Raw genomic sequence first — 12,952 nt, forward strand, 5'->3', positions numbered from 1 at the left:
TAGTCACAGATTATGATACTTACAGAGTACCTTTGATCTATTATACCAAATGATAGCTACCAAGAAATCTGTGGCTAAATGCTATCCTGCGCCTGAGCAAATCTGTCAGCAATGAGTAAATGAAGAAGGGCTTATGCCCGAAACGTCGATTCTCCTGCCCCTCGGATGCTGCCTGGCCTGCTGCCTTTTTCCAGCACCACATTTTTCAGCAATGAGTAAATGCTCAGAATACGATGATATGGAAAAGGAGTGATGACAAACCCATTTTGAGACAAAGATGTGTGTTTAAAGGATGGAGATGTCCATTGTCTGCTCTGATTATAGAGAGAGAGAAAGAGAGAGATGACCAGTGGTGAGGTTAACCTGGGTCATTACGCCCCAGCTGAGGTTGCAAAGGCAGAGTTAGCCTTTTGTGAGCTAACTGATCCTTTAAAGAGGGAGGATATCAAAGAAGGTCACTTCCAGAATGAATGATGTTCTCAGCTTATCAATATTGTTGTCACCATGAACTGCGGGCTCAATCCTTTTGGACTCATGGATTTTTGAATGAAGGAATTGAACTGAATTCATTTTATTGGTGCATGTCCTCAAATGTCCTTAACTGATTACATCAGACTTAAGGATCCTCTAGGGTATAGTGATCATAGTATAATAGAATTCAAAATTCAGTTTGGGGGTGAGAAAGTTGAATCCCACAATAGTGTTCTAGAAATAAACAAAGGAAATTATATCCGCATGAGGACAGATTTGGCCTGAGTCGGTTGGGTAAGAAGGCTAAAAAATAAGACAGTGGATGAGCCGGGGCAGTTGTTTAATGAACTACTCAATTCATCACCACAACTAAAATATATCCCAGTGAGGAAGAAAAGTGATAAGGGGAGTAAAAACATGCATGGCTAATCAAGGAGGTCAAGGACAATATAAAATCACAAACTAAAATATGCCTTGATGATTGAGAAACTTTCAAACATAAACAAAAGGATACTATAAAAAAGTTAATAAAAAGAGCTAAGGTAAATTACAAAGGAAAGCTTGCACAAAATCTCAAAAAAGATAGCAAGAGCTTCTGTAAGACCAAAGAAGAAAGAAAGGTACAGCACAGGAATAGGATTTTCGGCCCTCCAAGCCTGTGCCAATCCAGATCCTCTATCTAAACCTGTCGCCTATTTCCTAAGGATCTGTATCCCTCTGCTCGCTGCCTATTCATGTATCTGTCAAGATACATCTGAAATGACGCTACCGTGCCCATCTCTACCACCTCAACTGGCAATGCATTCCAGGCACCCACCACCCCCTGCGTAAAGAACTTTCCACATATATCTCCCTTAACTTTTTCCCTTTCACTTTGAACTCCTGTCCCCTAGTAATTGAGTCCCCCACTCTGGGAAAAAGCTTCTTGATATCCACCCTGTCGATACCTCTCGTGGTTTTGTAGACCTCAATCACATCTCCCCTCAACTTCCATCACCCTAATGAAAATAATCTTAATCTACTCAACCTCTCTTCATAGCTAGCACCTGCCATATCAGGCAACATCCTGGTGAACCTCCTCTGCACCCTCTCCAAAGCATCAACATCCTTTGGGTAATGTGGCAACCAAAACTGTACGCAGTTTCCAAATGTGGCCAAACCAAAGCCTTACACAACTGTAACATGGCCTGCCAACTCTTGTACTCAATACCCTGTCTGATGAAGGAAAGCATGCTCTATGCCTTCTTTATTAACCTGCATTGTCACCTTCAGGGAACAATGGACCTCAACACCCAGATCTCTCTGTATATCAATTTTCCCCAGGACTTTTCCATTTACTGTATAGTTCACTTTTGAATTGGATCTCCTAAAATGCATCACCTCGCATTTGCCCAGATTGAACTCCATCGGCCATTTCTCTACCCAACTCTATTTGTATTCTGCTGTATTCTCTGATAGTCCCCCTCATTATCTGCTACTCCACCAATCTTAGTGTCATCTGCAAACTTACTAATCAGACCACCTATACCTTCCTCCAGATCATTTATGTATATCACAAACAACAGTGGTCCCAACACAGACCCTGTGGAACACCACTGGTCACAGGTCTCCACTTTGAGAAACTCCCTTCCACTACTAATCTCTGTGAGCTGTTACCCAGCCAGTTCTCTATCCATCTAGCTAGCACACCCTGGACCCCATGCGACTTTACTTTCTCCATCAGCCTACCATGGAAAACCTTATCAAACGCCTCACTGAAGTCCATGTATTTGACATCTACAGCCCTTCCCTCATCAATCAACTTTGTCACTTCCTCAAAGAATTCTATTAAGGTGGTAAGACATGACCTTCCCTGCACAAAACCATGTTGCCTATCACTGATAAGCCCAATTACTTCCAAATGGGAATAGATCCTATCCCTCAGTATCTTCTCCAGCACTTTTCCTACCACCCACAGCAGGCTCACCGATCTATAATTACCTGGATTATCCCTGCTACCCTTCTTAAATAAGGGGACAACATTAGCAATTTTCCAGTCCTCCGGGGTCTCAGCCATGTTCAAGGATACTGCAACGATATCTGCCAATGCCCCAGCTATTTCCTCTCTCAATTCCCTCAGTAACCTGGGATAGATCCCATCAGGACCTAGGGACTTGTGCACCTTAATGCTTTTTATAATACCCAACACTTCCTCCCTCCTTATGCTGACTTGATCTAGAGTAATCAAACATTTATCCCTAGCCTCAACATCCATCATGTCCCTCTCCCCAGTGAATACCGATGCAAAGTATTCATTAAGAAGGTATACAGAAGGTATATAAAAGGGAAGAGAGTCGTTAAGGTGAATGTTGATCCTTGGAAGATGAAACCGGAGAGTTAATAGTGGGGAACACTTAAATGGTAGAGATATTCAATCAATACTTTGCCTCAGTTTTCATGGTGAAGGATAATAGTACCATTCCTATTGGAAGAGGCAAGTCAGAGGCAATAGAAAGGATATAACTTTGAATAATCAACATCGATAGGAAAAAGATACTCAGCAAACTATTAGAGTTGAGGGCAGACAAGTCCCCTGGGCCAGATGGTCTACACCCTAGGATATTAAAGGAAGTGGCGGCAGAGATAGTGGATCCATTGGTTATAATGTTACAAAATTCCCCGGACACGTGAAATGTTCTAGTGGATTGGAAAATGGCTAATATTCAAATCAGGCTAATATTCAAAAAAGGAGGAAGGAAATATGTGGGAAATTACAGACCAGTTAGCTTAATATCTGTTGTTGGGAAAGTCTTAGAATCAATTATCAAGGAAGCAATATCAGGACAATTAGAAAGTCAAAACGCTATCTGTGAGAGTCAGCATGGTTTTATGAAGGGCAAATCATGTTTGACTAATGTGCAAGAGTTCTTCGAAGATGTAACAAGCAAAGTGGATAATGGGGATTCCGTGGATATAACATATCTGGACTTCTGAAGGTGTTTGATAAAAGATTAATTCACAAGGTTGGATCATATGTGATGGGGGATAATTTATTAGCTTGGATAGGTGACTCGCTGATGGATAGATAGATAATTTTTTTTTCTGGATGGCAAGATGTAACTAGTGGGGTGCCACAGGGTTCGGTCCTTGGGCCCCAGCTATTTACAATCTACATTAATGATTTGGATACAAGGATAGAAGGATCTATAGCCAAATTTGCGGACGACACAAAAATAGGCGGGTAACTTGCAATGAGGAAATAAGAGCTTTACAAATGGATATAGATAGGTTAGGAGAATGGGCTAAAATATGGCAGCTGGAGTTTAACGTGGATAAGTGTGAGGTCATGCATTTGGGTCGGAAAAATGGGAAGGCAACCTATTATCTAAATGGGAAGTGACTTCAGGGTGCTATGGTACAGAGGGATCTGGATGTCCTCTTTCATGAGTCACAGAAAACTAGGGTATAGTAGATAATAATGACAGCCAATGGAATGTTGGCTTTTATAGCTAAAGGAATAGAATATAAAAGTAAGGAAGTATTGTTGCAACTGTACAAGGCATTAGTGAGACTGCACCTGGACTACTGTGCAGCAGTTTTGGTCCCCATATTTGAGGAAAGATGTAGTGGCATTGGAGGCAATTCAGAGGAGGTTCACTAGACTGATCCTAGAGATAAGGGGTTTGTTGTATGAAGAGAGATTGAACAGTTCAGGTCTATACTCTCTGGAATTTAGAAGAATGAGCAGAGATCAGATTGATGATAAAATATGTGGATAAGATAAGCATTGACCGAATGCTTCCTCTTGTGGGGAATTCTGGGATGAGAGATTATAGTCTTAGGATGAGGGTGAGCAAATTTAAAACAGAGTTGAGGGGAAACTACACCTCCCAAAGGGATGTGAATCTGTGGTATTCACTATCCTAAAGTGCAGAGGACAGTGAGTAAATTTCAGGAGGAGATTTATAATTGGTAATAGGTTGAAGGGATATGGAGAGAAGGCAGGAAAATGGGGGTGAGGAGCATATCAGCCATGACTAATGGCAGAGCAGACTTGATGGGCCAAATGGCCTAATTCTGCTCCTATATCTTATGAACTAATAAATGAGTACAGTGAAACGTTTACAAGTCACCACTTATGGCACGATCTTAGGGACAGGCTACAGATTCTTCAGTGCATGTTCTTTGGAAAAAAAAGCAGAAAAATAAAGACATACAAAGTCCAACGTTGCAGATTGTACAAATAAATTACATAATAGAGAAATAAATTTCAGAATGGCAGTCCACGCTGGCACCTAGCCTCCAGACCGCACAAGGCTCCACCTGAGGGTTCACAAAGCCATAAGACCGCTCTGGACTCATCTCACAAGTCCACACTGAGGCCGTGCTTGGCTGAAAGATCACCATGGGCCGCTGAGAGATCACCACCCCAGGTCCAAAAGACCACCACGGGCCGTCAAGACATCACCACACCAGACCCAAAAGACTATCAGGCTGGGCAGGAAGACTGCCGCACCAGGCCGAAAGATTTTGCCGACCATGAGATGTAGGCTTTGGGTGTTCGTCCTGTATTCTTGAGGCTGCTGTACCAACAGAAGTGTAGCTGCCCTGAGTCTACCCCATCAGTATTTTTACCTGATCTCAAAGTGACTCTTCCCTTCCTCTCAGTAGGCCCTAAAATGTCCATCGTAGCATACAAGATACTAACGACAACTCGACTACAGCTCTTCTACCCATCTCTTCACAGACTCTCAATACCATGTTGATGTCAGAGCTATGTCATGCATATCATCATTGTTAACCCATTAATTCCCCATTATCCCATATTCACTTGTCATTTCGAAGCACTGAAGCACCACAATGCGAAGGGACAAAGATGGTTTTCACCTCCAAGGAAGCCATTGAGTCATCGCTGACAACCTGGGTCCTTCCACGCATGGATGTGTTGTCCATATACCACTGGCAGTGAGACGTTATAACTCTCATGTGGTTCATCACTGGTGCCACGCCAAAGCTGCTTGCGATATAATTCCTTTCCTGTCCTGTAGGTGTTGATTCTGGATCAGGGTTTCTGCCAGCACTGGCAACTCAGTACCTGAACAAAGAACCTCATTCTTCATGGACAAGACTGGACGCTACAGAGTTTCCAATCCAACAAACACACCATGGCCACGAGGAAAGATGCAGCTATTTAAGGAGGACGCTTTTTTAAGCATTTGTTCGCTCAGGGGATGTAGGCGACACTGGCTAAGGCCAGTATTTGTTGCCCATCCTCAATAAACTAAGCAGTTTCCTGGGGCTATTTTAGAAAGCAGGTAAGACTCAGCCCTATTGGTGTCGGCCTGGTGTCTGGTGCAGACCAGACCAGACCAGACCAGGTCAGGATGGGAGCTTTTCCTCCCTGAAGGATATCTGTAAATCAGGTAGGAATAGATCAGAACTGACAGCGATGACAATGGTCACCATTACCGAGAGTAGCTTTGCATTCCAGATTTTATTTTGAATGGGATTGTAAATCCACCAGCTGGAAGTATGGGACCTCGAACCTCAGGTCCCGGAGCACTGGTCAGGTTCTGGCGACCAGCAAGGCAAACTCAAAACAAGAAATTGCTCACGATTCAGGGGGCCAGGGGTTCTGAAAGCCACAACTCTTCGACAGGATTCACAGTGAGAGGTGCAAGAATCACTACAACGCACTGAAATAAAGTTTGCATTTATGTTAGTGCCTGTCACAGCCACAGGACGCTCCATAGAGCATTACTGCCAATTACGTGCTTTTGAAATGTCGTCACTGCTGTAATGGAGGAAACGTGGCATTCTTAGAGTCATACGGCGCGGAAACGGACCCTTCGGTCCAACCTGTCCATGCCAACCAGTCAGTTTGTACACAGGCAAGCTCCCACAAACATCAGCGTGATAATGACCAGAAAAGATGATTGCTTTAAGCAATGTTTATCGAGGGATAAATATTAGTCAAAAATTCTCCATTTTCTTAAACATGCCAAAGGATGCACCTGAGAGAGAAGACAGGCTTTCACTTATCATTTCAGAAAATAGCTAATACTGTACTGTCAACAATATAGCATACTCTAATACTGCAGCAAAGGATCAGCCAGGATTTAGTGCTGTCTCTGTGGAGACTTGAATCCATGAGCTCCTCACTCCAAAGTGCTCCTCTCTGTATTACTGAGGGTAAACAGATCTTTGCAGTAACGTACAATGACCCAGTCTTGGACTTCCACACTGCAGAGCCAGGCTCGATGAAAGAGCCATTCATTCAGTGGAGACGGGGAAACATTTTAATTGGCGACACACAACCTTGATCAAGTGTAGCAAGATGCTGATCCGAGGGAAATACAAGCACCACTATGTTGCAATATCTGTGGTGTATGTTTGCATTAGCAAGCCCGGAATGACCCCAAATCCATAAACAGTGGCAGAAATAAGTCATCACAGCGAGTCGCCCAAGGGGGCTAGTCTATATAGGTCTCGTTTTGACAATGCTCTGGTTCCAGCGTGAATTTCACTTCCAAGTTTTACATTACATTATTGCAACATGAAGACACACAGCATGGAAATAGGCCATTTGGCCCAAACTATGCATCACTCACATCTTTCTTCATCGAAGTTTGATATTGTAATCCCCACCCCATCATTCCTACTCCCTCATATCACAGAATCAAAGGATTGTTAAGGCACAGAAGAAGGCTATTCAGCTCACTGTGTCCTTCACTAGCTCTTCAAATGAGCTTCATTACCCCGTCGCTTGCATTGTCTGCCTCTCTACTCCCCTGAAACTTTCAATTTGATTAATTCACAGGATGAGGGCCCCGCTAGCTAGATTAGCATTTATTGCAAATCCCGAATTGCCCAGAGAGCAGTAATGAGCCAACCACATTGCTGAGGGTCTGGAGTCACGTGTAGGCCAGACCAGGTAAGGATGGCAGCTCCATCCCTAAAGGGCATTAGTAACCCAGATGGGCTATTTTCGACAATCAACAATGGATTCGCGGTCATCAATAGTCCCTTAATTCCAGATTCTTTATTGAATTCAAATTCCACCATAACTAGCTAGGGACTCAATGTTCATCGGGTGTAGGCAGGGAAGTGGAGGTGATCTCACAGCCAGAACAGCCATGATCTTATTGAATGCTGACATACGTTTGTGAGGCCTGAAGCCTACTCTAGCTTCTACGTGCATTTGTAAGCTCCCACACAAACGACAAGTTGATCAAAGAGCAGATAGTTGACAAGGAACAGCCACCCTTCTGTATAACAGCATCTCAATGTCTCACCATCTGTCTGAGAGGACAGGCAAGGCCTCTGTTTCACATGCCATGTTGTGGTTGTGCAGGACATCGGTCTAGGCCATTTTTGGAATACTGCGTGCAATTCTAGTCTCCCTGCTACAGTAAAAACGCTATTAAACTTGAAAAGGTGGAGAAAAGATTTATAAGAATGTTGCCAGGGTTGGATGATGTGAGCTAATTGTACCAGCCTCTAACTGTTCATTCCGTACACACACCACCTTCTGTGTGAAAAAGTTGCCCCTCAGGTCCCTTTTAAATTTTTCCCCTCTCACCCGAAACCTATGCCCCATAGTTTCAGACTCACCTACCTGGAAAAGATCTTGGCCCATTCATCCTAACCATGCCCTTTACCCTCCAACATTCCAGGAAAATAAAGCCCCAGCATATTCAGTCTCTCCCTCAAGCTCAGACGCTCCAGTCCTGGCAACATCCTTGTCATTTTTTTTCTGGATCCTTTCAAGTTTAACAACATCTTTCCTATAGCAGGGAGACCAGAATTGCACGCAATATTCCAAAAGTGGCCTATGCAATGTCCTGTCCAGCCACAATATGACCTCCCAACTCCGATACACTGACCAATAAAGGCAAGCATACCAAATGCCTTCTTCACCATCCTGTCTAACTGTGGCTCCAACTCCAAAGAACTATGAACCTTCACCCTTAGGTCTCTTTGTTTGGCAACACTCCCGGGACCTTACCATTAAGCGGATAAGTTGTACAAGGGGAACTCAGAATGGATTGTATATGTCACCTTCACCAGCAACGCTAAGAAATTCTATTTGCTTAATCCCTTTATCGTTGGAGGCTTCACGGCACCTTACATTTATTCACATGTGAACACGACACACACACACACACACACGCCCAGCCAGTGATGCCCACATCCCATAGTAAAGAAAGACACTCAGACATACACACATACACAAGAATAAAGGGGGTAAAAACACATACTTTCACTATGGAGTGAGAAATGTAGAACACAGATTCTCAGCCTTTGGTCAGCCCTAAACATGTGCCTCAACTTCCAGTCTTAACACACCCCCCCCCCACCCCCACCGACCGCCCTGACCAGCAGCCTCCCTGGGTGCAACAGCTACATTTGGTTATCTTCAAGGAGGTGGCAGGATTGAGAGACTATTTTGCGCTGTGGGCCTGCAAAGGACTGTCTGCAAACTCATTTCCTATTGAGACAGGCAGGGCCTGGACACTGACCCCTGTGTTGCTGGTCACTGCCGACTGCTCTTTACCAATGGGATAGTTCAGTGAACAAGAATGTGGAAAACTTTTCAGCCTGCTATCCTCTTTCTGTGCCACATCACACAAAACCTTGCAAATAAATTCTTCAAAGGTTAGCAGTTTGCATAATTTACGAGCAATTAAGAGGAACTTACATCTCTTTCAAGCAGCAGACTATGACATTTCACTGTACCTTTTGAAGTAATAGAAGAAACTATACAGCAATTAAAACATTTGCTGTCAAATGTGGTCCGTAGCCTGATCATTGGAAATTTTAGCCTAAATCTGTGTGTACTTCTGAAAGTTCCTCTCTGCCAAGACAGCAATGAGTGATCTGAATTCACAAGCTATAATCTTAGACACAGCTGCAGGGAAAAAAAACGAATGCTGCTGAGTTTAATTTTACAGACAACACATTTCCAGTGAAGGTTAATTGAATCCCATGTAAAGGGCTTTGAAAAGCCAATGCCTTTTTGCTCATTAAACTGAACTAAAGCAGCAGAGAATGACAGGGCAGCAAACCTGGACAGATGTTACTCAGGAACTGTTTAAATTAATTAAACAGAGCAGAATATTCTCCTGTTGCAAGTTACTCAGATGCATCTCAGCAAACTTAATCTCGTATGTAAGTGCTGGCTTCCTCAGACGGCACAAAAGGATCGCAAGTTTTCATCACTGCCTTACCACAGATCAGAAAATCCTCCCCCATTTCCCACATGGCTGTGAAAAAGATTGGTTCTGTACAATTGGACAGCACAGATCAAGCAGTCCTGCCATTTACCCTTAACCAAAGCCGCTGATTCTTAAACCATAAGAGCATCAGAAATAGGAACAGGAGTAGGCCATTCAGCCCCTCAAGCCTATACAACAGGATCATGGCTGCTCTGACATTTCTCACGTCCTGAGTCTTCCCTGTCACCTTTGATTCCCTGACTGATCAAGAACCTAGCAATCTCAGCCTTAAATATATACACGGACTCTAAAACCACCGTGGCAAGGAACTCCAAAGGTTCACAACCCTCTGAGGGAAAATAATTCCTCCTCATTGCAGTCTTAAACTGTTTTTGTTCTGAAACTATACCCTCTGGTCCTAGACTCTTTGGGGGGAAACATCCTCTCAATTGTTACCTTGTCAAGCCCCTTAAGAATTCCATATGTTTCAATGAGATCCCCTCTCATTCTTCTAAACTCCAGCACAGGGCACAATAATGTACAGGGTCTGGGACAATAATGTACAGGGCCTGGGACAATGCACATTGCTGAGTGAGCGCCTATGCACCGTCACCCCAAAGCTCTGGGGTCACCACACATTACCATTCAAGTGTTCGTGTTTATTGGCAACATCGCTTTGCAGTCCACAGATCATAGAACCCCTACAGTATGGAAACAGACCATTTGGCCCATCAAGTGCACACCGACCCTTTGAGGAGTATCCCACCCATAACCAATTACTCTACATTTACTCCTGACCAATGCATCCAACCTCCACACCCCTGAACACTATGGCAATTTAGCATGGCCAATTCACCCAATGTGCACATCTTTGGATTCTGGGAGGAAACTGGAGCACCCGGAGAAAGCCCACACAGACACGGGGAGAATGTGCAAACTCCACACAGACAGTCGCCTGAAGCTGGAATTGGACCCAGGTCCCTGGCGCTGCCATCCTGTCCATCCACTCACAAAAAATAGCAGACATTGCATTCTGGCAGAACTGACTTGGCGTGTGGTTCCATTTTATTTGCAGTTCGGTCCTGCTAAAGCACCCATGCAAGCAGTGTCCCTCACCTGTCCAATGAGAAGACAACTGAGCCAGGGGCACACAAGAGACAGTGTCACAATCTAAGCGCTACTTATTGTCCCATTCCTTGAGACATGTGATGGGCCGCACAGTGAGTGGCTGCTGTTGAGAACGGGCATCTAATGGGACATTCCTGATGAAGGGTTTAAGCCCAAAATGTTGCCTCCCCTCCTCCTCGGATGCTGCCTGACCTGCTGTGCTCTTCCAGCACCACACTTTTCGACTCTGACTCTCCACATCTGCAGTCCTCACCTTCTCTGGGTATAATGGGACAGCTAATGTGGCAGCCCAGGAGGGTCTGTCATGGTGTGTTATCATAGCAACCACTTGCGCACGTGCAAGTGGACAGTGGCCATCTTGGTTTTGGTGACACACACTCCCATTTTCCTCTTTCTTGTGCATCACTCTGACCTGTGAGAGCTGACAATTAGCAACAATGGGACTGTGATCCTTACATCAACTCCCATAATCTTAGCCACAGATCAGAAAGTATACTGAGGAATTCATGGAACTTTTCATTACAGCTCCTGCTATGTACTTATGTGCCCTATAATCCCAGGCACAGGCCTGTCTGGGCTCCAGCTAAACAATTCTGATGGACTGTAATACTCAGCACGTCATGCTCCAAGAGAACAGGGCTCTGGAAGAGGAAGGCTGAGTTCTTTGAACTATCAGATCACATGACATGATATAGTGGAGGCATCATGAGCATAGCCCTAAAAGGCATATCACACAGCTCCTTCAGATTTAATCAGCTCCTTCTGATTTAACCAACTCCTCTTCAACACGTTCTGGAGGGTTCCGGCAGCTTCTAAAACTTGTTGCACATTACCCTTGTTCAGCATAAAGAAGGGCAAGTCGATGACATCTTTGGGGAGACGGTAGCATAGTCTTAATATCATTGCACAGGTCATCCTGAGGCCCGGGTTCTGGGGACATGGGTTCAAATCCCACGACAGGAGCCTGGTCTAAGTTGAAAATTTGGAATTGAGGCTAGTCTCAGTGACGGTGACCATGAAACTGTCACTAATGGTCACAAAATCTGGCTCACTAACTCCCTTGAGCATTCCATCAAAGTTTCTTTTCAGCTGCACAGGCCTTGAAGGCCTGGAACCAGAAATCAATGTTGCGTTGGTTGTGCCAAGACCAATAACCGTGCATGGAACCTTGGGAATGGCTGCCCACTGAGCAGTGTGGAAGGAGTGTTGCCTTGAGGGAAAGAAACCTCCCCTTCTCTGGCCTACATGTGACTCCAGACCCACAACAATCATCTTCACTCCTAAAGGCCTCCTTGAAAAGGTCCAGCAAGTCACTCAGTACAAGGGAAATTAGGGATGGACAATAAAAGCTGGCACTGCTAGGGATACCCACATCCTACGGAAGAAGGAATAAATAAAAACACATCTCAAATTCTAAGTCTTCCACTGTATACTGACGGACAAGAAGCTGTCCCTGGCCAAACTCCCTGAGCAAATGATATCATCACATCAGGAGCCTGGTCAAATCTTCAATGGAACAATACCGACCTTGCCAAATATTGGCTCCTCATTGGTTAGTTAAACCAGTCTTTCACCCAGGACCTTTGCCAATGAAAACCCTTTCTCAATATAACCTTGTCTCCTGTCTCACCACCAAAACAGACTCAAAAAACAAGATGTTCTAAGACGAGATCAATATTTGAAGAGTATAAAAGAAATAACTTGCAGTGAGTATGAATAGAGATTAAAAAGGAGTAGTGGGGTGGGGGGGGCAGTGAGAGGTCAGATTGATGGGATTTGTCTTCAAGAACTTTAGAAAAAACAAATGATATCAAAATGGGCCAAGCACGGTACCTTCTGTGCTACAAACATTGCAAAAATAACTAAATAAAAATTCATAGAGAAAATGACAAAGAATGCTGGAAATCTGAGACAAACGCAGAAAATGCTTGAGAAGCTCAGCAGGTCTGGTGTCCATGGAGAGCCTGGTGTGACTCCTCTACAGGTTCTGAAGGAGAGTCACACGAGATTCAAAATGGTAACTCAAACTGTTTCTCTCTCCACAGATGCTGCCGGACCTGCTGAGTTTCTCCAGCATTCTCTATGTTTGTTTGAGAAGATAGAAGTCTGGCTTGGGAGTACAAGCACATTTTCAAATTATAATGTGATTTTGATCT

Source organism: Chiloscyllium plagiosum, chromosome 38, assembly GCF_004010195.1.
Source record: "Chiloscyllium plagiosum isolate BGI_BamShark_2017 chromosome 38, ASM401019v2, whole genome shotgun sequence".
In the NCBI taxonomy this organism is placed as follows: domain Eukaryota; kingdom Metazoa; phylum Chordata; class Chondrichthyes; order Orectolobiformes; family Hemiscylliidae; genus Chiloscyllium; species Chiloscyllium plagiosum.